General features: G+C 37.7%; 2 long non-coding RNA genes across 2 annotated transcripts; one reads left to right on the forward strand and one right to left on the reverse strand.

Moving 5' to 3' along the window:
• Positions 1–9008: 9008 nt before the first annotated feature.
• On the reverse strand, positions 9009–9943 carry LOC146440184 (uncharacterized). The gene is made up of 2 exons (XR_014851368.1): positions 9690–9943; positions 9009–9314 (listed from the first exon to the last, which is right to left on the reverse strand). It is a non-coding gene; the product is annotated as an uncharacterized LOC146440184 (long non-coding RNA).
• A 95-nt stretch (positions 9944–10038) lies between these two features.
• LOC146440185 (uncharacterized) lies at positions 10039–23821 on the forward strand. The gene is made up of 4 exons (XR_014851369.1): positions 10039–10539; positions 12397–12544; positions 23187–23283; positions 23517–23821. It is a non-coding gene; the product is annotated as an uncharacterized LOC146440185 (long non-coding RNA).
• Positions 23822–24908: the final 1087 nt, after the last annotated feature.

Genomic DNA, 24908 nt, shown 5'->3' on the forward strand with positions numbered 1-24908 from the left:
GCCTCGAGTCACGGTTTCCAGGTTAACTCCGGTGGAGCAAGTCATGGCAAGGGAGCGATACCCGTTTGAGTCCTTCAAGCTAGGTTATATGGACGAGCCCCATTTCCATAGCTCAACTGCTTTTAAAAGGCTCTTTTGCTCTTGATGTCTCAGGTGAGAGAAGCCGACCTGAAGGTAGAGCCCCCCGTCCTGGCTGCAGTGCACCTGGGCCTGCCTGCCTCATTCTCTCCAGCAGCAGGCTGGCCCGCAGCATGGCACTCCACGTTGGAGAAACCTTGGGGAGCCCTCCTGAAACGCTCTTTGAAAACACGATCATCTTTTCAGTAGGATCTTGCAACAGCCAACAGATCAGGAGATCACATGTGCATAACAACTGTGCTGAGGGGGTTTTGTAATTTTAAACTTTTATAGGCTTTGTCTATATCATACTCTGTGGTGCATAACTGCAGGCAGCTTTTTCTTGAGCCGTTTAAGACAATGCAGCATAACCTTGACAGGCTTTATCAGCAATAACTCATCCAGTCTGGCTTAAAGCACAAACTCATTTTCCTAACCTTTACTGCCTAATAGTAAATGTGGGATATACCCTGTTTCTGAAGTGAAGCATGGATTTACTGTGACATGTTGATGAGAAGAAAACATGTTTTCTGAGAAGAAAACAGTAAAAATATGCAATATCTGCACAGCAATATTTGTGTATTTATGTGTATATAAACGTATAAGGCTAGCCATGAGGGAGTGATTTTTTTCCTATGCAGTTAATTCAGGTAGTGGAATGCACAAGAGGAAAGAGTTGGTGTTAATATATTCATGGACCACCCTTTACAAAGGAGCATCTGGATTAAATGATTAGACACTTCTCACACTCAAAAAATAACTTCTCTGGTTTTGATGAAAAATACATGGTGAAAACTGCTTTAAAAACAAACAAATTTTTTAAATGTATGTAGAAATTTTTTAAATGTATGTAGAACTTTATAGTTAGTACACAGCACTTTTTATCCCATACATAGAAAATACATAGTCAGGAAGGAGAACACATTTCTGTGGAAACTTATCCATAAGGAGGTGAGGCTATCTAAATTTTTAAAAGAGCAGATCTATTTTCTAAAATTATTTAGGAAAGGGTAGGAAGGTAGATGAATGGTCACAAAACCTCTTTTGACCTTGACTGAATTGGTTGGATTTCTATTACATGAAATTTACAAGCCTGTGTCTTCTAGAGAAGTTAGTGGCTGAGTACAAGCTTAACATAAACAAAAAACTGTCATGAGACCAGTCACAGCTTTCTAAATAAGGAAATCTGCATTAAGTAAAGGATCTGGGGTTTTTTGCTACATTAGTATCTGTACAAGAAAAGGTTTCTTTCTGTTCCTTTACAGTGTCCTTACAGCTCCCTTACAATTTATCAATTGAAGCCCTCCAGTAGCTATACCAGACCAGACACGTCATGAAACCTAACTTGGGTAATGTGTTTTGGAAACTGTTAACTGTCAAAATAAAGAACGTTTTTACCTAGCAGGTCGCAAACTTCTGTGTCTTGTAGCCACAGGCATCAGTGGAAGCAGACGGCATGAGCAAACTTAATAAGCAGTAAGACAAATACTTAAACAATAGGTATAAAACTGTATTGTAAAAGTATGAGGCAGGAGTATGTGCTTCAGTATCGTTACTCCTAGAGTTGTGGAACTGCTGCAGTGTGAGGGGAAGGGACTGCAGAAATTGGCCAGCCCTCATTTGCCTAAACAGCCTTTCCTTTTGCTATCAAAAATGTAGTATTGGGAAGGATCAGTTGAAGCATCCTATTGATTGGAATTGTTTTATTGTAATCCAACTGACTCATAAGGCCTCAAACCTACAGAAGTAGTTCTTAGACATAGCTTGTTCATAAACTACATGGGATAAAAGAATCTACTCAGTTTATTTGATACCGCCATCTTTAGGATGATTGTCCTAAATGACCTGGGTACTCAGATACATGATGGTGCTGATGGATGATCATCCTGCGACTTCCATCCATTTCCAGTTTTGAGACTTTTTTTTGTATTAACAGATTATCTTGCCTTGAGCAAGTCTTGCTGAATGCAAGCCAAAGATAAAAGGTTATTATCACATATGCAATGACACCAGTCCAGAAGTTTATGATATGGATGATTATTATGAATAAATATTTATATGAATTGTATTTATATTCCTACTGCATGCTTACTAAGATTTCATTTAGATTTACTAAAAGGAACATTGATTTGGAAGCAGTGGATGTTTGTACAATTCATGACACCTATGAGTTGAGCTTTTATTAGATTTTAAACAAATGAAGAAAGAATACTGTCCTGAAGATTCATACTATTTGTAAATCAATGGCCATCTAATCTAAGGCATAAGCACAGAGACTTCACACACTAATCTTAAAATTAGAGCAAATGTGCTGTTACAGATATGAATATACAAGGAGCTGCATTGCATTTATACAAAGCTTGATGACTAGTGATACAAAAGCCACATCTTTAATAAAGTAGCAGAGAGAAAAGTGAGACAGCAAACTACAAATTAATATGGAAAAGCAGGTATCCTACTCTCAGTACATTTTTCAAATTAAATAATCATAACCTACTGTATTTGGTATCATGTTCTTAAACCAAGAATACATTAACTTGGTCCTAGTGATATAAAGGAAATATTTGGCAATGTCCAAAACACTGGCTAGTTTGCCAATTACTTTCCCAGCTTCTATCAGGAAATGGTCAGTAGTCAAAATACAAAGTATTAAAATCAAGGTCTTTTATTAAGAGGGTTCCTAACCCATATATTGTGTTCAGGTTTATGTGCTATATACTATATGGTAGATTTTTGTCCTAGGTCAGGTTCTGTTTCAAAGGCTTGTACAAGCCTTCTGAAATTACTTCAGGAAGTTCAATTGTGTGAAGAGAATCTGTGTATTTCCTTTGAGAAAATTATGGTAAGAGATGAATAAAATTACGCAAATCATATTATTTTTTAGATACAAGTAAATAAATAAAAATCCACCAGTCTTTATTTACTGCCCCCAGCATAACTAGCTGAGAGATGGAGTGAAAGAACAGAATGAGAGGGATGATCAAAGGTGAAGAAGAGTTGCTGCCTGAGGAAGAGTCACGCAGGCTGGGACTCTTCAGACTGGAATGGAGCTGGTGATTGAGGCTTCCTGATGTGGTTCATTACATGACATGTAGCTCCAATGTACAACAGGCCTGAATACAGAGAAGGAAACTCCTCTGAGGTAAGCTTTAATATGATGCCAATATCTCTCTCTCTCAGGCAGTTCCAAGACAAGAAGTTCCAAACTCATGGAGGTTGACAAAGTATTCTCTGCTCCTATGCTTCATTCTTCTCACTTTCCTCTTTGTTACTTGTCTACATACCATTAAAGGGCAGATACAGGGCTACACAGATCTTTGTTCTGAATTCATACAGCTGTTCTTATACTCCTTCAGAGTATGCCAAGGCCAATAAACAAAGAAGTTGTAGAAGCACAGGTTCCTTACTTAGGATTAACTTCCTTCTCTATGCATCAGAGAGGTAGCTTCTCTTGGTCTTCTCACAGGCTTTAGATATCAGTGTGTGCCATTAAACATGGTTGCCCTTGGGGAAGAGGACTGCACAACAAGCAGCAGGTTTCTCTGAGATTTTATGTCTTCTGAGATTTTAAGTGTCCTTGCTATTCGGAGTCCTGGAAATTTTTCTGCCCAGGTGGTATCCATATTGTTGTTGTAGCTTCCAAGACACATACTTCAGGATGATGCTTGTAATTATTTTTTCTTTGCTCATTTGTCCTTACTTTAACATCCACCTTTGACTTACTTTGGAAATGGTATTCATTGTACTATTACTACTGTGAGAAGGCAGTAATACAAAATTTGACAGAAAAATAAAGCAAAAAATTATATGCATCGTATTTTTCAGTTGGTTGGAACACTTTCTTGCTCTCCACCTGCTCACAGAAAGAAAGGGGTATCTTTATTACTGGACTTAGCCTGGTCTCCTCATCACATCTTCCCAATGGCTGGTGCACTGCCAGAGTTTGAATGACAAAATGTTGTGACACAAAATGTCATGACAACTTTGTAATTTTTTTGCAATCCAGAATCAGGCCTTAAGGGTTTAAAGATTAGGGATGAATGTACCTATGTCTTCAAGTTGGACATGCATACAGGTCATGCAAAAATGAAAATTTTATACTAATTCAATAAGTAAATAAAGTAAGTAAAGTAAATAAAGTAAGTAAATTTCAGTAAGTGAAAAAAGTCCTACAGTAACTTTTTAAAGTATCCATATTTAATATTCTAGAAACTACTATATACAAATTCACATTGTATGTAAGAATCAAATTATTTACCACAGCCATACACCAATTGGTCTGAGATCTTCAGTACATTAAAATCCACTTTGCTGTTTGTCCATTAGTAGTGGAAAACACCTCTTTTTTTTTTAAGCTGTTTCTCCTCAGTACAGATTCCATGAATGTTCCGCCCCACATAGGAAGGGAAAATAATTCCCTTATGGAATGGCAAGTTTTCTGCTGTTATTTGATCTTAGTGTTTTTATGATCTGCAGATCCAGATCTTGCATTAGGCCATCACCAAAATCCCAAAACAAATACAGTGGGTTCATAGAATGATGGAATGTTAAGGTGTTGGAGTGGGCCTTAAAGATCTAGTCGGAAGCCCTCTGCCATGGGCAGGGATGCCTTTCAGTAGACCAGATTGCTCAAAGCCTTGTCCAGCCTGGCCTTGGACTTCCAGGGATGAGGCATCCACAACCTCCCTGGGCAACCTGCTCCAGTGTCTTACCAAGCACACAGGAAGAGATTCCTTCATAATACCTAACCTAGATTTCCTGTCTTTCAATTTGTGCCCATTACTCCTTGTTCTGTCACTACAGTTCCAGACAAAGAGTCTCTCTCTGGCTTCCCTGTAGGCTCCTTCAGATTCTGGAAGGTTGCTGTGAGGTCTCCAAACAACTTCCCCTTCTCCAGGCTGAACAGCCCCAGCTTTCTCAGCCTGTCCTTGTAGGAGAAATGCTCCAGTCCCCTTATCAGCTTCCTGGCCCTTGTCTGGACTTGCTCCCACAGTTCCATGTCCTTCTTATGCTGGGGACACAGAGCTGGAGGCAGCACTCCAAGTGCAAAGTAAGAGCATAAGAGCAGAGTAGAAGTGTAGAATCGCCTCCTTCGCCCTGCTGGCCACGCTGCTGTTGATGCAGCCCAGGGCACATTTGGCTTTCTGGGCTGTGAGCACTCACTGTCAGGTCGTGTTGATTTTTTCATCAACCTTCACACCCAAAACCTTCTCCACAGGGCTGCTCTCAATCCCTTCTCTGCCCAACCTGTAGCCATGCCTGGGATTGCCATGTCCTAGGTGTAGGACCCTTAATTTCTCATGGTTTGACTTCATGGACTTTGCATTGGCCCATGTCTCAGGCCTCTCAAGGTCCCTCCTGATGGCATCACCTCCCTTCATGAAGACTCTTACTACATAGCCATAAGGATCATCTTTGAGTCAAAAGGAGAATTTGCATCTCCTAGGTTTCTTCTGACTGAGAAACAAGGTGAGTCCTGTAAATAAATTCATAGAAAGAGAAAAATGAGATAGGGCTAGAGGGGACAAGTTGTTGCTCAATTTGTATATTGTTTATTTTCAAAGCTGTAACCACTTTGAAAGTGGGTTGGCACTTACAAGGACAGACTTTTGGCCTAGTATTTACCTCTCTGCTTGGAGGTGAGGTTGGCAAAAGGATGAAAGGTCTTTGTCTCCCTCCAACCCTGGAAGTGCCTGAAGCTAGTTTTCCTAGAGCTGGTTACTTGGAACCTTCTATGTTACCCTCATGTTTGCTTGTGTGCTTGTGGTCTTCATGAGCTTTATAAACCCAAGCCCATCTTTCTTGTACACTTTTTCTTATTCTAAAATTTGGGTAGGGTTAAAGGTTTCAGAGTGGTTTTGGAGTTCTCTGGCTATCAAAAGTAATAGTGGCAGAAGTAGAGAGGAAAAGTAAAACAGGGAATAGAGCAACCTATATAAGATAGTAAAATCACATTGCAGACTCAACAATAAAGGAAGTTATGTTGATGTTCTAAAGTACCAACGCCATGAGTCCGAATGCAGCTACTAGAAATAGCAGGTTTATTGTTTCCTGGGTAGATTCACAAACTGCCAATGAAGTTACAGCCAAGGAAGTTATTATCAATGGCATAAGTGGTAAAAAATTGCCAGAAATAGTCCATCCTCAAATACAAGGTTTTCTTAACTATCCACATACCTGTCCAGGAAACAAAAATGCCATATGATTAGGGGACATTTGTTGGCTGAATGATACACAGCACATGCTGGAGTTCACTTTTGAGCACTATGAGCTCAGCAAATGTTTTCCCATTTCCATTCTAAAGCACTAGAATTTGGTTCTTTGTAATCGGTGTGAAATTGTTAATTTACATATACAATAAATGAAACAAACATAATTTATTCTGCATTTATCAAGGTGTCTTCAGAATTAATACAGTAGTGTAGTGGTGACCATGATAAACTAAGAATATAGATGATTCAGATTTTTAAGGATAGATAAATCTTTCATCAAATCAGCTAATGCTGTTGTGGAAAGCAGACAAGTTTATGGTCACCAAAACTCCTCCAAGCCTGGAATACACACAGCAAACTTGAAATACAAGTAGAGATTGTGAACAGCTGCTCTGGGTTAAACTGGAGGTATTTCAACTACAGAAGAGAAACAATACACGAGTACAGGAGTAGCTCTACTAGATCCATCTAATTCAGTAATTGGTTAAAACAAAGTATTTTGGTGAGTTTTTGGTCTCCCATCTTCAGCTCTTAGCTCTTTCAGAGGCATATATGAGTTAGGGATGATGGATCCCCATCATTGTCATCGCAAAGTCTGCTGAAAACCCAAACATAACTCAAATCCCAAGCTGTAAAATACAGAGTCTCTTGTTTCAATATGTTTCGTGCTGTGAGGTTGTGGGAGGAAGGGGATACATTGTAATAACACTTAGGCAGTGCTCTCTGTGACAATGAGACAACAAGATGCGGGAATCACACATTGCAGCAAGAGAAATTCTAATTGGGCATTGGAAAATTCTTCACTGTGGGGGTGGTTAAGCACTGGGATGTGCTTCCTGGACAACATGTGGGATCCACCTCTGTGCAGATTTTCAAAACATGACTGAACAAGTCCTTGTACATCCTCATCTAATTTTTCAGTTAAACTTACTTGAAGCAGGAGATTGAACTAGATGACATCCAGAAACTCTTTCCAGTCTAATTTTTCTGTGATATTGTGAATCTGTCCTTATGTTCCTTCCTGTAACAGCTGTAATTGACAGAGATTATTCCATCCTTAGAATGGTACAATTCTTACCAGAGTTTTGTGAAATGCAGTATTTCTTTATGCTTCGCTATTGTGTGGTAAATTATAATCCCCAGTCTTTAACTGGAATTACCTGATGATAATAAAAACTTTGGGTTTATAAGTTTAACAGTTTTACAGTATCATCACTTAAAAGCACTGCAGAAGCTACCTCTAGTAAACTGAGGAGGTTTGCGAATTTATGTGGGAATCAACTGAGAAACAGTGAGAAATAAATAGCTTGAGGTTATGAAATAATGTAGTTATCTGATTGTGTCTACAGATTTTATCAGTAACAGAAAGGCTAACTTCTCTGATACTTAAATTTGCCTTGGCATTAAAACAGCAAGAGTAATGGAGACCATTCACTCCCAACACTGGAGCCTTCAGCTAGCTGTCTTGAAATTCTGAAGCCTATAAATATGTAATATTTCTAAACACCAGCTTAGGTCTGGAACCATAATTGTGTCATACTATTTGTGTTCCTTATGTATGCAATATACACAAAAATCGCTTGGGAAACTTCAAGCAAAACAAATACTGACAGATTTTACTCGTAATTGTTGAACTATCTGACATCAGAAAGAAGTTCTATGTCAAATATATACAAACAAACAAGGTGAAAGGTTTTTTAACTTCATCAATAACATTGATATGGCTGCAAGTGATTGTGTTTCAGGGTTTGAAATAATGCTTTGAGTTCTCTATCGTGTGTTATGGTTAATCTGAAATAATCAGGTTCCTGAACAGTATCTTGCACAAAACATGAATTCAAATGTTTGTGGGTTCTTTTCATTCCCTTCAGCTACCTGAAATGGAAAACCTCTGTGATGAAGGCCTAGAGGTGGGTTTGAGCTGTCATCATATGTTTAGCAATTATGAGACATCATGTGCTCACAATTCATTTTGATCAAACAAACACATTAACATTGAAGTGGCAATCTTAATCTGACTTGACTAGTAAATGAATAAGGGCAGTTCGACTCAGGGCAAAAAATACATAGACTAAGGAGTAATTGAGTAAAAATGGCTGGGTTATGAACATGGAAAATGGCAGTTGCCCTTGCCAAGAATAAAACTTGTTTTTAAATGGAATCATTTATACATTTAAAGGAAAGTGTTTATAAGCTAGAAAATATCTTAAGTTCAGTCATGGTGAGCTATAAATGTATAACAAGCTAGAATGAGGCAGACTACCATAAAAAATGTTAGCCATGAAAATCTCCAAGTAAACACTATCCTTTAATTTTTTTATCTAAGCCTAAAGAACTCCTGAATGAAGTAGCCAGTATGATTTCAGCTATAGCAAGGGGCTTTGACGTCTAACACAGGATTTCAGGCTCCTGTGTTGAAAATTGCTCATCAAATAAGCTCTTCTCAACTGATACTTAAACTGGATCCAGAGAGTCTTATTTTTCCATTTTAAAACTCTGGTGTGCCTGTTGCTCTGTGCTTGGGTATACAAGGATCTTACATGCACCTTCACACCTAACTCATAAGTCTGATCAACACCCAAAATCTTTGAATTCCTCCTCTCACATCCAACATTATGATCACATTGAAAGGTTTCCATGTACTTAGGTTTCCTGTTTGATCTAGTCCTCTCAACTACATTCAGACATTTCAATTTTTATTGACTGTGATTTACAGTGAAATGATAGAAGATGCTCCCAATTTAACTTGCTTTAATCATCTTTAGTTCAGGCCCTTAAAAAAAAGCACAAATCACAATGGAGACATGAGCAGAGCTCAGCAGAGGAGACTGCTGCATGGACTGCAGTGAGTAAGGAAGGCTTCCGGTGACCTCAGAAACGTGAAGGGCTGGTGACCTTCTGCATCATGAACCAGAATGCAGCATGTCCACACCCACAGGAAGAGCAGCAAATGCAAGGTTATGTCCAGTTGTTATTATGCGTGTCCTAGTAGTAGGATGCAATAAAAGAACAGTGGAGTTGGAAGACAAGTAAACAACACTTAGATTTTGATCAAAAACCTCCAAACTAGCAGTAATATCAGACATTTAATTGCTATATTATTCTTGGCAGAAATAGTTTTTTTTGTGATGGAGGGTCATAATGAACCATGGTCTAAGTTTGGGAAACTGCTGCTCATGTCAAAAGTGACACACAGTGAGAGACAAAAGGATTAGTGAGAAGTACCAATACAAGTAATTGAGATGTGATAGGAATAGAAGTATTCCTTAAGGGCTAGTTTATATGCAAATAACTTAATATCCTCCTCTGTAGTCTCACTTACTCCTTACTGAACATGCACATACATACGTTTTAACATACCTTCTTAGCAATGTAGTTTTCACTGTCAGAATTTTGCTATTTTCCTTGTCATCCTGCATTTTCCTGATAAAACCTGCTATTCCTGAAAAAAATTCATTCTCTTTTCTTCTGAGACTTTGTTTGTTTCTATTGCAAAATGTTCCTCCCTAGCCTAGTAAAGTGCAAAAAGAGCTCCGTAGAATGTCTGTAAGTTTTGATTTGATTTGTTTTAATTTCAAATTGGGCAGTGCAGAAAGCCAAATACAACAAACAATGTATAATAATCAATAATATTTATGGTAAGAAGTGCTTGAGTGACTGTGACTTTGACAGAATTGTTCTTACTCCATTGCCAGGTAGAAAATAGAACAGTGGAGATGATAATGTTGTCAGCAGACACACAGGAGACTATTCATAGAAGAAGCTTTAAGAGGTTTCTGAAAATACATCGCAGTAACGGTGATCTTGGCTTTGAGAATGGAAATATGAAGATAGGGAGAAAGGAGATTTGTACAACATTTAGTTCTATGTAGTGTAAAATTAAAGTTCTAGTTCAGTGTTATTATTCATAAATGCAACTGGAAACTGTTTTGATAGTGCATTCTGGAGATGTATTAACCAGGATGCTGAGAAATGTGAGTGACTGGCAACTTTGAGGAGAGCTGTCACAGTGGAGCTGAGCCGATTACTCCAATGAATTTCTGGCAACACAATAAATGGAAACACAGATGAAAATACAAATAATCCACATGGAGCTTAAAATATCCAGACAGCAAATGCAACACAAAAAATAAGGAGCATGGCATATTTGCTGAAAAGGAAGGATTAAAAAGAAAAGTAGATGGAAGTGATGTTTATTTATCAAGAAAAAGTAAGTAATTTATGCACAGACCTAAACACTTTTGTCCAGAATATGCTAGTGCTCATACTTGGAATATAGCTCTTATTCAAGTTAAGATTAGTTATTAAGAGGAGAAATAAAGATGTTAATGCAGGAAAGATTGTCATGAATTAAGGTCAATATTTTTCTATATTTTGACATTTATTGTGTATTTACATTGGACAACTTTAGACTTCAGATATTATACCCTGATTGTGTTGGAATATCTGATGTTAAATGACTTTTAGTGTTGGTAAACTTATTTCAGTCTGGAATCTGGAATCATATGTCCTGCAATCTGCATTTAGCATTCTTAAAAAATTCCCCATATTCCAATCAATACAGATCTAATATTTTATCCTTCATCATTTCCTCCATCACCGCACAAAGTTTTGGTTAAGTCTTGTCAATGGTTCATGAAACAGCAGTTCCGTCTGTTCCTCTTTCTCCAAAAGGAAAGTTGTTTACATTTGATACCACTTGGGTTTGTAGGATGTTCTAGGAATAGTTGGGGATTTAAAAAACAAGCAAACAAATAAAGCTAACAAACAAATACCTGGTATGTCTTAACAGGAAAATTTAAGACTGAAGAGACAGGCATTGCATTTAAAATGAAAATTGCTAAACACACAGTGACTATTATTTTTTTGTCAAAAATAAGTTTACACTTCCTGGAGTGACCTACAAAAAATTCCTTCCCTTTACTCACTTTACCCTTAGGCAGAAAATTGGACTGTTGTACACATAAAGTCAAAAGAGCATTGTATTGAACAACAAATCACATTTACAGCTTTTGGATAACATTTGGATGTTTTTTGAATGAAAGGTGTTTTTTCAATAATGTCAGAATTCTATTTTTCCATCAATTTAATTGATTCTACCTACTTCATGAATTATGTAGTGAACTGCAAAACTTCCTGATAAGATTTCAGCAACAATAATGAAAGTAATAAATTATTTTGTCATAATAGAAAAATGCTTACAAAGAAATCAGAAATACATGCTGAAAATAAAAAGGACTATCAAAATAATTTTATTGACATTGTGTGAAAACCAGGACTTTCAATCTTTTAAACTATTTTACGCAATAAACTCTTCATATAATTAAAATAAAGTAGCCTACAGGGATAAACCGTACCAAACCAGTGATTGGAAAGTCAGGTGCTTTAAATGAGGAATGTAAAAAAAAACGCTTCCTGTGCAAATTTCAATCTGCCATTTTTATGTATACACATTATCAGATGGCTTTTAATTACATGATTGTATCAGTATTGTTTCTTCACATTTGGAAATCATGCCTTATTCAGTAAAGGGGTAGTTATTCCTTATTTCTTCTTCCTCCAGTATTTGATATCAGATCTTACTCAACATCCAATAGGCAGATCCTGCATCAAATTTAAAATTATCTAATATCTTCATGGATGATTGTGCTGTGCTCTTGCCTTGGCATGTAAGTGCTTCATAAAATTACTTAATCTATGGTTACCTACAAAATTAAGTGCCACTATTATCCTCATTTTATAACTGAGAAATTGGGACACATAAAGATTAAGGTCAGAATTGTCAAAAATGTACCCTAATTTGGGATGCTGAACATGAGATGCTTCATGCTTCATTTTCAAAGCACGTAATACTTTTATCACACTTTTTATCTTCAAAGCACAGAGTTAATCAACATGAAGTTGATCAACTTCGACAATGGTTTGTAGCTGTATCTCTGCCTGGAGAGACTCTGATTGGGTGTTTAGCAAATGGATTTATTAGCTCTGTGTCTGACAGATGGGATACACTGAGTATTGCAAATAAGCCCTGCCAGAAGAGGAAAATGGTGCTTCGCTTCTGTTCTAGGCTTTGGAAGGGATGGTGCTCTGATGCTTTTGGGCATGCATTTGTATGGAGTGGATTATAGAGATACTGAGGTAGTACCACTTGAGCTGAAGTGTCCCCACGATGCTGTGCATATTGGGAAATACAAGCACAGTTCCTGTGCTGTCAGGTAAGTGGTGTCTCTCTATCAGTGTGGTGACACACCTCTAGTGACAAGCCCCAATTTTCAGAGGGGTGATTTAGCTCACACACAGTTACTTAATGGCAATAGTTACCTTGTTTGGGAGCCAGCTTGCTTGTCTCCCTCTGCTAACAGGATGGGCTGCCCACCAACTGATGCCACTCTGTTTACCCCTGTTTTGTCACAACAGAGTATCTGTATTCCTGCCTCCCAGTTTTCCATCCAGTCCCAGAATTCATGCCTCTCTTTACCATTACAAGTGCTCAGAGTCCTGTCAAGGTTCTCTTCTCTCAGTAGGACTTAGGTCCTTTAATTTTGGTCTTAAGTGTATCAGTAGTGGGACCAGAACCTGTGCATACGATAGACAAAAAAATACAATCTGATATTTGAAAACTCACTGATATTTGAAAATCCATTTTTTCCTATGAATCAAAATCAAGGTCTCTTATTTCTTATGAATGACTTTTGAAGAGCAATTTTCTTACAACTCTTATTTTTTTAGAGGGTAAGTGTCCCAGGTCAAGCTCCTTACCTGTGTCCTATGTACAGCTTCATCTTATGCAACAATCCCATCTCCTTTCTTAAGGCCTGCCCAAAATCTAGGATTTGTAGATAGATATTTTCTGGCAGTTTTAAGTGCTCAGTAGTAAAGTGTAGTCACACTAAAGAATGGGAAATCTACTAATGAAAGGGAGATTTTTTTTTTTTTAATTCAAGAAATGTATTACGAAATTCCTGCGAAGGAAATGTGCACATAATTGGAGAATCCATTCTGAATAAATTAGTATGGAAATTAATTACAATGCCCATGTTTTAATGGTTTTGAACCTTTAATGGAAATCAAAGTAACTGATCTGAAAGAAGACGATCTGTTGATAACTACTGTCCAACTAGTCTGAACTTGAGACACATATCCTTAATTATGTTAGCAGATGAACAGACAATTATTTTGAGATGTAAACACCTTACTGCCATAGAAGATGCTGATACCTTTTTGCAGCTTTTACCATTTTGCAACTTTTGCCTTCTCTATGTCAGATCTGTTCACAGAAAAGATTTTATTACAAGAAAAAGTGATAGCAACATATTCGTGCAACTGAAAGCACCAAGAAAAAAATTATCTCTTGAATTCAGGAATTGAATACAAGCTTAACTTAAAGTCTTTTCATTCAGTTATAAACTTCTTTATTTCCTTCCATGAGAAGCAGTAAGAAGCCCTACATCTTCTTACTGTGGTACTTTAAAAAAATATGGTTTATCACTTTCAGGTGTTACCAGTTTTGCTTTCCTTTATTTCCCTTATATCTCTTTTTCTTAGAATTCTGTAGTAGTAGCCATATTAAATCTGTGTCCGTCATTCCTACATCTTGCCATTCCATATGTTTGTTTTACATCTTTAAAGGTAGTTTAGATGGATAAATGTGCATTTTCTGACTTTCTTACATTTTTATCTCGCTCACATTTTCCATTAAATTTTGTAGATATTTAGCATGTCTACCAATGACTTAAACTTTTCTCACAATTTCTTATTCTATGTATCCTTGTAACATAGCATTGTGTTCCTACATAAAATAATCCTAGTTTTAGTTGTTCCCCAAATACTCTTCCCTACATGGTGCTTTTGGCAGCTTACCAGGACAAGGGCTGTATTGAAACATGCCACCTCAGGAAAAGCAGGATGAAAGACTTTGCTACCTTCTTTCAAGGATTGTTCTTTTTTAATGAAAACGGAATGTCATACTAGACACATAATAACAGAGCTATTTCTTATACCTTGTTTAAAATACCGGGAGAATTTTGCATGATTGGTGACTGTTCCCTGTTGAATCTTTTGCAGCCATCAGAGCTACCTCGATGCTTTGCCAGGGTCAGAAACACTAATTGTGTCCAGGTTGACATATATGTCATAGTGGAACTTGGAGTTCATTTCTGGAATATCAGGCTGTTGGAACTTAACAGTGACCAATTCATAATCATTTTACCAAAGAGTGGTAATTTTTAAACAAGACAGAACTTGGACAAATATTTAGAACCACTGGAGCCACCCCTGTGGAGTAGGTTGTTCTCAGTCTAGATCTGGGCTGATTATTGTAATCCAAGCCTTTTGACAGGGCTTTAGTAAAATGATAAAGATTTAATTTCTGTGTGAATGGTTCCCTTTCTTTTTCAACTGCTCTTAAATTCCTGCACTTGGATCTGTTCTCTGAGATATACTGTGGCACAGGTTTTTGTAGTTAAAATAACACTGTACAGATCTATAGCTGTACAAAACCATTACATTCTTAAAGTGTTGACAGAAAGCTTGTTTCAACTCTAACTGCCAAGCACAGGCTTGTTGGAGCATTTTGTATTATCAGCATGTTTGGTCATTCAGCACCAGTATTCCAGCTTTCTGCTTGGCTGCTTCTAATAACATAATTCATTAACAGCAATTGACGATCTCCATCAATGAGTAAACTCTGAGCCTGGATCTAAGTGTCAGCAGTTAACCAGCTGGTACTATATTCAGTCACAGGCTTTGCCTATTATCCATATAGCCTTTTTCATATTGTGAAATGAGCCCTTTGGGAATTCAGGAGTTTTGGAAAATGGTTAAAAATCTCAGTGCACATTAAAAAGAAACTAATATTTTATCCCACTTTGAGAAGATATTTTGAATTACACAAGTACTGATAAAAGCTGAAATAAGGCTGCAAATAAATGGAACTTCAAATATTATATAAATGTTTTCCATTCATTCAAAGATTTGCTTATGATGATTTTGCAGTGCTGGAGTGCTGCTATTTGTTATTTTGAAAATATAAAATTTTGATGGGTTTTTTTTTGTTTTCTCAGTTCTTACATGGTCACAAGGATATAAAGACATTACCTGTCTAAGCAAGATGAACATTCCTATTAACTTCAAATTAAATCAATGCAAAAAAGGGCTGTTCTTAAGAGCAGAGATCTGTGAAACTTTGCTTTAGCTAACTGTGATGATATAGACACTACTATTTGATAAATAGATCCCGTGATGTGTGGAATTTAATTCACCATGAGTTATCATCTATCTCCATGTAGCTGGCATCAAGTCAGTCCATCATGTCCCGTGGCTGCCTGCCCGTTCATCCTCTGCGTGATGGTGTACCCCTGTGTGACCCAGGACAAGTCTGTCCTGTTCAGGGATGTGGTCATGCCTGGCTGGGATTAGGAATGGTGAAATCAATGCCTCACTTGTTGCCCGGCTTGTGCTCTCTTGTGTCAATACTGAGTAGGCTTAAATTCCATTTTGCCCAACATTGCAAACTACTAAACAAGCTTAGTTTAAAAAGATGGAAGAAACATCTCTAAATTTAGAGCCTGCCTAAGCTCAAGGATATTAATCAAAGCCTAAAATATTTGAAGGGCAAATTGTCCAAAGGCTGTTAGGTGTCTTTGGGAGTTCAGAACCATTTTTATAAATGGTGATAAAACTGATAAGAAGTGCTCTTTGCTGACAGTTTGATAGGATGTGAAAACACACATTGTTTTAGATATAATAGATGAGTGAGATTTCATATATCTACAAAGGTAAATCAGTGACTGCTCCAATGACAGTATAAGGCTAAAAAACATTTTGTTTCAGTTTTAAATTGTCAGTAACGCACTTGGGTTTTGCTGCTTGTGTTAGGCTGAAATTGTGTTTGGATGTTGCTAATCTATTAAGAAATAAATTTAATTTGCAAATGAAATCTGTATGAGGTAAAGAAGAGGGAAAGAATACTTGTGGCAGACAGTGTTTCCCAGTTGACATTGATGTTTGATAGAATTATGTAAAGTTGGCACAGCTTTTCTCTGAAGTCAGAAAACAGCTAGCTAACATTTTCCTTGGGCTGTGAAATGATCATTCATGCTTTCTAAGTTTTGTGCTTTCAGTAGTATGAAAAAAGCCAGAAGAAAAATGTCTATTAAATATTTATAGACAAAGAATGTAATTCCCCACAAATCCATAATTTTTTTTATGGGTCAAAGAGGACGGTAGATTCTCATCAAAGTCACAGAGAAAGATGGCTGACTGTAATAATGTCCCTATAAACTATGATTGCAAAAGACTAGCAATGTAAATGGAGTATGTTTATTTTGAATTGTGTAATTTAATCCACTGACCAAACTAAAGTAATAACTGATTTGTAATACCAGCTGAGATCTATTGAACTCTATTAATCTGAGCATCATTGTCAGATCAATCTCATTGCAGTTAGGTCATATAATATAAATAACTGGTTTGGGTTGGTGTTCAGCATGTAGGGATTTGCAACTTCTAACACCTATGAAGTGGCCAAATGTTTTTCTTCTTCTTTTTTTTTGTTGAACCTTAGCTACTGTTGGAGAGGCTGCAGTCTCAGCAGTGCCTGTTGCTGTTGCACTGAGGTCGCTGGTCACTCCACCAAGCTCATGGGCAGGTTAGTTCCTGAATCATTTGTACTTCCTTCTAGGGTAGACCTGACATGCACCCTCCAGAGGCTGGCTGCAGACTCAGAAGCCCTAGCTAAGCCAGTTTTAAGTGGATGAGATGGGTATTGGCACTCAGGGCCTCACAGTGCAGTGCAGCAGCGTGAAGAACTGCGGTTTTGTTGACTTCTGAACTGTTTATTCAGCTTTCCTGGTGGATTTTGCAGCCTTGCTCAGGTATGTCGGCACCATCTGCAGTCACAGAATGACTAACAGTGTAAATATATTCCTAACCTGAAATTCTGTCCTGCAGCCACCAATACCAGCCACACAACAGGGTGATAATTCAGCTACAAACAACAGGAGGTTTAACTTTGGTAACATCAATTGAATACTAACAATTTTATAGTTGTAAACAAGGGCTTCCAGGACACATTGCACATTGTGTGACACATTGTACAAGTCACTGCAATCAGGAAAAGAAATTCGACTTAAGTAGAAACATCAGAATATTTTAGAGCAGCCCTATAGTCAAACATAGACAGTGATAAAGGTTTAAAATGCCATCATTGATGTGTTGAAGACATTGCTGCCTCCAGAAACAAAGAATTCTTCTTTGTCTTAAAAAGTACAGAGAGTTTTGGAGGACAGTTAAACATGCTGAAAATAGATTTAAGCTGAAAATTACTAAATTGAAATTATAGTCTTTTGACTGAGATATAACTTCACCTGTTTTAATAGTTTTTCTAACAGTAAATTGGCAGATATCTACTTTTATAACAATTGTTCTGTTTTTGAAAGAGGATACATGATATTCTCATATGTTATTAAAATAGAACCCGCATTAAATAGAAATTGCATATACCAAGTAAACAAATGTTATCTGTGAAATTCTTTTATTTTAAATCCTCTGTATACACAATTTCTCTCCTGTCATTGTATTATATAGACCTGCTTAATATACCTATAACTGTCCTTAAAATCTAAAAGCGCTAAAATTCAACTAAAAACAAACCTGAGAATTGCAGAACTGTACACTAGTTAAAATAAATATACCTAGACTCTGTGATATCAATAAGCCTGATTGAACTTTTGGTCCATAAACAAGGGTACAGAAAAAGTAAAAAATACTGAAGTCACAGATCTTGTGATATTGGCACATAAACAAGAACATTTTAACAACATGTTAAAGTGAACACTCTTTCGCTATGGACAGCATAATTGTATTTATTAGCCTTTTATGCAGCTTTAAATCCACATGCTATTCCAGATACTAACCCAATGACATGATACTACTTGAGCAAGATGAGGCAATGTTAGTCAAATGTTCTGACAGAGCACAGAGAAGAGATGGGTAATGAGATGATAAAACACTACTTAAAAGAAACCTATAAATTTCTCCTCTCAGGCATTTACATGAAACCTGTTTGACGTGCAGGATGACAGTGTAGGTTGCAGTGCCGATGGCCTTAGATGTATTTGTCATTTTTAGTGCTGTAACCACTATCACTAAAAAGATACAACAAAACCTTCAAGAAATTATTTCCTCAAAGAAGAGCAGCTGTCTGAATCTGAAATTGTCCTAACTCACTTTTGAACTTTTATTAAGGCAATTTTTAGGGATGCTATGATGGAGTCACTGCCTTTCTACCTTCTGGAACCAAACTCTTCACTGGTCAGTGACTAGACCAATTCTGCAGTTTCTGGAACAGATATTTCATGATTTGGCATCTTTTATTTTCTTGGAGATGGAGTCATCTGCCACATAGTTTTTCTTGATCTCCAAATGAGTATTATGGACATATTCAAAACTTCCAAACAAGCAGTGAGGCTGTCAAATGGAACCAGTACCTGACACAGGTTAAAATAAGAGCCCTTTTGCTCCTGGAGCAGTTCTTCCCAGTGTCTATTGTCACAGTACTTATTCAGACCACTTAAACAGAATTTAGCCACCATCACTTCTAAGTCTGCCAAACTGCTTGTAAAAATCTGGGATAGGTGAGAGAACAGGGATGTGATGTTATGTCCCTTGCCACTGGTGTTGTGGTAACTGAGTTGCTGCACATAATGGAGGGAAGTAGCAGCTTGACAGTGCTTGCAATCAGCATGACAGACAGCCCCCTACAATTGCTAGAATAGTTCTAAAGCTGGGCAAGACATAGCAGCAGTATCGAACACTGACACCTTTAACATGCTTGTTTTCAGTGCATGAAAGACGTAGACCAGACTGAGCCCACTTTAAGCCCTCTCTGTGGCAAAGTATCTGGAAATGAGCCAAGGCTCCATAAGGCTGGAACAGCTAACCATCTCCCCTTGCCTCTCCTGTGCAGACTCATCCAGCAGGACAATTTTATTTGGTAGTGAGTCAGCAAGAGAGTGACACTGAGGATGCTGCTGTGTTTGTATGTCTTGGAGAAAAGTGCAAACCCAGGTCAAGAGTGAGAGGATTTATTAGAATAATTAAACACTGTACATATTGATCAGATCCTTGAAATATGTCAGAATGTGGTAAACTGACCACCTCTATTTGCACTCTATTTTCTTTATTCTGGGAGTCAGAAAATAGGTATTTTAAATGAGGCAGGAATCTTTTGGGAGGGATATTACCTTTTCATGCAATCTCATTCTCTATTAGATTTCATGGATGCAGTAGATCAAGAAAAAATTTTGCAGTATGAGATCATCCTGCTGCAAGAAATACATGCACGGATAGTATAAATGGAGGTCTTGGAACTACAAGCATCTGATTGAATGCTCCTAGGATTGAAATGTGTAGGTCCTTAGTTGTGGCTATCACTCCCCCTTTCAACCATCATACATATATGTATGTCTCTCTGCTTAGATGACTGTGTACACCCACATGAATGTGTGCTTGTATTAACATTCACCACACTCATTTATATAAGATTTAGAGTCCCTTTTCAGATTTACTCCACATTCATGCAGCCAGAATGGTGAATTCTTGCTCAAGGCTCCTTCTAGTAGTTGACTTCCCCCCACATTCAGGTCCTGTCACTGGTCTCCAGAGAGAAGAGCTCAGTACCTGCTCCTCTGTTTCCCCCCATGAGGAAGTGTATGGGTTGACCCTGGCTGGACACCAGGCACCCACCAAAGCCTCTCTGTCACCTCTGCAGCTGGACAGGGGAGAGAAAATAAAATGAAGGGTTCATGATTTGAGATAGTGACCAGCAGAGATCACTCACCAAATACTGTCCGGTGCAAAATAGGTTTGAATTTATTGAATTTATCAAATTGAATTTATTACAAACAAAATCAGAGCAGGATAATGAAAAGTAAAATAAGACCTTTAAAATACCTTCTGCCACCCCTCCCTTCTTACCAGTTTGACCTCGTCCTCCAGCACCACAGGGAGAGAGGGAATGAGGGTTATGGTCAGCTCATCACAGGTTGTTTCTGCCACTGCTCAGGGAGAGGAGTCTTTCCCCCACTCCAGCATGGGGTCTTCCCAGAGTAGATAGACTCTCCAACGTGAGTCCATCCCACAGGCAATAGTCCCCCTCAAGCTGCTTCAGTGTGGGTCACTTCCACAGAGTGCAGTCCCTCAAGCACAGGCTGCTCCTCTCTCCACAGGATCACAGCCTCCTCTCAGGCATCCACCCAGTACAGGAAGCTGTAGAATGCATGAGGTCTCCCCTCAGCTTCCAGTCCACTGTCATGATTTCTTTTCTGTTGGTATCCTGCCACCAGTTAGCCCTCAGAGCAAGCTGGGTTTGACTACCAAACCAAAAAGAAAACTCTTACCCTAACATTAATGTCGGCAGCCTTGAGTGTCCATGAAAGCAGCACTCCTCAAACACCATTCTCTGACTTTATCACTGCACTTCTTTAACCACCCAAAGAGCTCACAGGATGGCACTTACATGTGCTGTGTCACGCTGTGTACCAGTAGCGCACTCTTATATTTTTTAATGGAGTTTTTTAATGACAGATAAATTCTTAGTAATAATACTGGACTGGAAATAAAGTGGGAAGAACATACATTAGAGGTCTCAACCTGTAGTTATTTACATACCAGGCTTCAGGACAGTGTATAGCCTTGCTAATAATCAATGTGATGTCTCATGTTAATAAATTCAGTGTGTATATAAATTGCTCCTCAGCTGAGGGTTGTATCTGATTTAGACTGAAAGTTAATTGGATGTGGATTTTATATGCCTTTATATTAGTGAAATGAAGTGCATATCTATGGGACTATCAGGTAGTGTAAGTGATCTATGCGTGAAAAGAAGGTGTGGATAAGTTTTGTACACATCAGGGTGTGTTTTTAATTTTATAAGTGTCTGAGTAGAATTTTGCATATCTCATCACCTCGCCCCTGCTTTTATCTTTCTTCTCTTGTTGTTTTTGTTCTTCCCAATCCTTTAATTTTCCTGCTGCTTTTATCTGCTTTGCTTCCTTCCTTCTATCCTGCTAGACATCTTTCCTGCTTTCATCCATCAGGTCCTCTTCTCTCTCACTCTGCAGTCCCCAAACACATATCTCTGAACTAACTCTCTTCTTTATAATCCACAGGACAATCTCACACCTTTACTTTGTTTGGCCTTTAATCCTGTGTTTTGACATGTGACATTAGGGCTGTAGGTTCTTTGAGACAAAGAAAGCATCTGACATGTTGGTGCAGTACTGCTCACAATTTTCTGTAAATTCTTAGGGGAAACTGCAAAAAAGTGCAAATTGATCCTGCATAACTTTTTTGGCATTTTAATCTCGTACGTGTCTGTTCTGTTTCTTAAGATGATATACCCTGAACTCAGATAATTATTTTTGAAACAGGCCATTACTGGTTAGATGTTAGTGGGTGAGGAAGACAGCTCTTTTTCATTTCTGACAAAAATACTGTATTTCTGTTTAAAACAATCATGAGCTTGCTTCTTCCTGAAATCATCTCCTAATATCACCATTCATAGAGAAAAAAGTGGGTGTGCCTAGTACAAGCAGAGTGTATCAGTCTCACCTGTGGGAAGTAATCAGAGACAGTTTATCAAGACTTTTGTGGTTAGAGTGCTTTGTATGGCAGGAGTGACACAAAACAGATGGTTGGAAAGCTATAATCTTTTCTCCATGTTGATTTGTCAGCCTCTGGGATATAATCATCTTTTAATTTTTATAATCAGTGAACATCCAGAGTTACTTTTGACTTTGCAAATCCTTTTTGATATGCTCAGGTGCTTGACAAGGAAACCAGTTGACACATTTTAGCAATATTTCAGATAGGTTATGCCTATCAAGTTGAATATTAGTCAGAAATTACTGCAACTATTTTCTGACTACTTCTGAAAACTACAATCATTTTTGGGAACATGTATGCTTTACTGTATTAACTTAGATGCTTTATATCCATCTCAGTTGAGAAATAGTGGAGAAATAGGAAGTTACAAAACTCCTCCAGTAGTCTAAATATTTACTTACTTGGAAGAACATGCAAAATGCTTTATACATGAAGATATTAAAAGTTGTAATCAATAATATCTCTCTTCTTCAGGAAAATAAATTGCAATAAAATTCTTACATTTATTGTAGACCTATTTGAAAGACTTCAGTTGGATGTTGAAGATAGTTTTTTCAAAAAAAACAATATTACCTGCCTGAATATCAATATTTCCATCTTTTACTCAGAACATGAAAATATTTTCAGATCTCAGCAGCTGAAATCTGACTTCTCTCTGCCACCCCCACGCCCCCTTTCACAACTGGGACTTTAATATTTTAGCAGAAGCATATTCTTGAAACAAATTTTTTTTAAAAAAAGGTCTTTCCAATTTTTCCTATTCTTAAAAAAATTGTTATTTCTACTTGACTATGGTGAACAGAAATAACAAAAAGGAAAAATGTAAGGAAAATAATTTTACTACACAGACAGGTGACAACAGCTTTGAATACAATTGCTGTCAGTTCAATCTGATCTTGAAATTTCTTTCCTGAACAGACATCCCTCTGTCATCAGACTTAGGTGGAAAATGAAGCTTCTTTATCTCCTGTGCCAATGTGAAAATAAAGCCAAATTCACCTACTTTTCTGGGAGTGACTGCAGTGGCACTAAGCCTAAATAAGCTTTTAGACTTTAGCAGCAGCCACAGGCTGGGTTAGAATATTCTGCCCAGCCTCTCTTACTCACACAGTAGGAAATTGCACCATAGTTTAGCTACCTCTCAGCCCCCAGGTTTGAATGTGGAATTTATATCTGCTTTCTCACTTCTAGCCTCAAGTAGGAAATCGACAGAGACCACAGAAATCCTTAAAATGGCTGAAGAGTCCTCATCATTGGAGGAAAGCCCTAGGCACTTGGTGTATTTGAGGTAGGAATGCAAATGCAGGACAAACCAAGCACGAGGAAAAAACGTTTCAACTTGCCATGTGTTCTAATGTAGGCTGCCACAAAACTTTGGGCAGGCCCTGATACTTTAATGAGAACTCACCTTGCATTTGTGCTAGTTATACAATATTATCGTATTCATTTAGGAAAATTTAACATAAATACTACTGTTTTCTTAGAATACATAGGGTGAATGTGAAATTGGCTCTGTTTCAGAGAAAGAAAAACAATTGTGAAGAATCTGCCTGACAGATCTATTTACCACCAGCCATCAGCTGCTGCTGAAAGGAAAGACTTCTGCTAGAATTGAGAACTGAGAAGTGGTCCATATGTTCTGGCTGCTGCTGGCCTTTCATCTGAGGTTGTCTGATTCTGCATCTGACTGATTCCTCCACCTCTATCCTGCCCTAAAAACCAGCCCTTTGTAGAGAACTGAGCTTTATTAAGGAAGATTTCACTTGTCACTTGTACAGTGTCCTTAAGGATATTAAATCATCTAAAGGTAGTAGAACATAAGGTGAGTCAAAATTAGTACTTTCAATTCCTGTGCCACCTTTTACCTGATTCTTGAAGCCACTTATGGGTTTGGTTCATACAGGATATGGAAATACACATGCAGCTGAGTTTTCTAGACATTTAGCAACAGCAGTAACCATTTTCTATATTTATATTTGTAATAAATGTTTGGTTTTCATGTAGTGATATGAGCTATCAATTCTTAGCAGCCATTGTAGCTTTCAGAAAGTAATACCTTCTCTGTATCAGCAAATCGGTTTTCAGAGGTTCAGGTTGATAAGTCATTTTCTTACTTGCAGTCTCAGAATGAGCAATATATGTTGTTGATGCCTAAAATTGGTTTGGAGTAGCCTAAATTAGTGTCAAAGAATATGCAAGTGCAAATAAATTACTAGGTTATCTTGTCACTGTCCAGCAGTGTAGGACTGCTCCTCACAAATAGTTTTATCAGTAAAACTTTCATGGCTGATTTTAAACGTGGCAAGCAATGTAATTTTTCTTCTCCTCCATAATCTTCTTCCATATATACTTTTGGCTGGATTCTTCAGGAAAAATCTCTATATTTTCCACCATTTTCCCCCCATTTTTCTGATAAAGGTCGCATATGCTTCTCCATTTTACTTTTGCAGTTCATCTGTGGACAGTGAACATGCCTGGCCTACATCTCCCGAGTGGCTCATGCAGATTGGAACTGGAGAACAGGATTTTGTGAAGGAGGTCAGAGAAACATTTTCACATGGTAACTGTATAAGAACACAGCTGCTTGACTGAGGTGCAGCATCTATTTGCCCTCAGTGCTCTCAGCACATCAACAGGGAAATAGGAAGCAAGAGCTTAGGAAATGTGGGCTCTTGGGAGATCTAATACAATACTAATAAATGTATTATTTGTTTATAACTTCTGAGCATTTTCAGGCCCTTATGTTCTTCATTCTTTTTTTATAACTTCTCAGGAAAAATAAGTCTCTTGCCATTTCTTTGAAATAAAATTCCTTACTTTTTCTTGGTAAGGAATCTCTTTTTTCAATGGGCATAACAGTGGGCATGACTGTACAGCTGGAATCTCCATTGCAAACAGAATTACTGTTCTTCA

This window comes from Lichenostomus cassidix, chromosome 3, assembly GCF_008360975.1.
Source record: "Lichenostomus cassidix isolate B80296 chromosome 3, HeHo_3.0, whole genome shotgun sequence".
Taxonomy (NCBI): Eukaryota; Metazoa; Chordata; class Aves; order Passeriformes; family Meliphagidae; genus Lichenostomus; species Lichenostomus cassidix.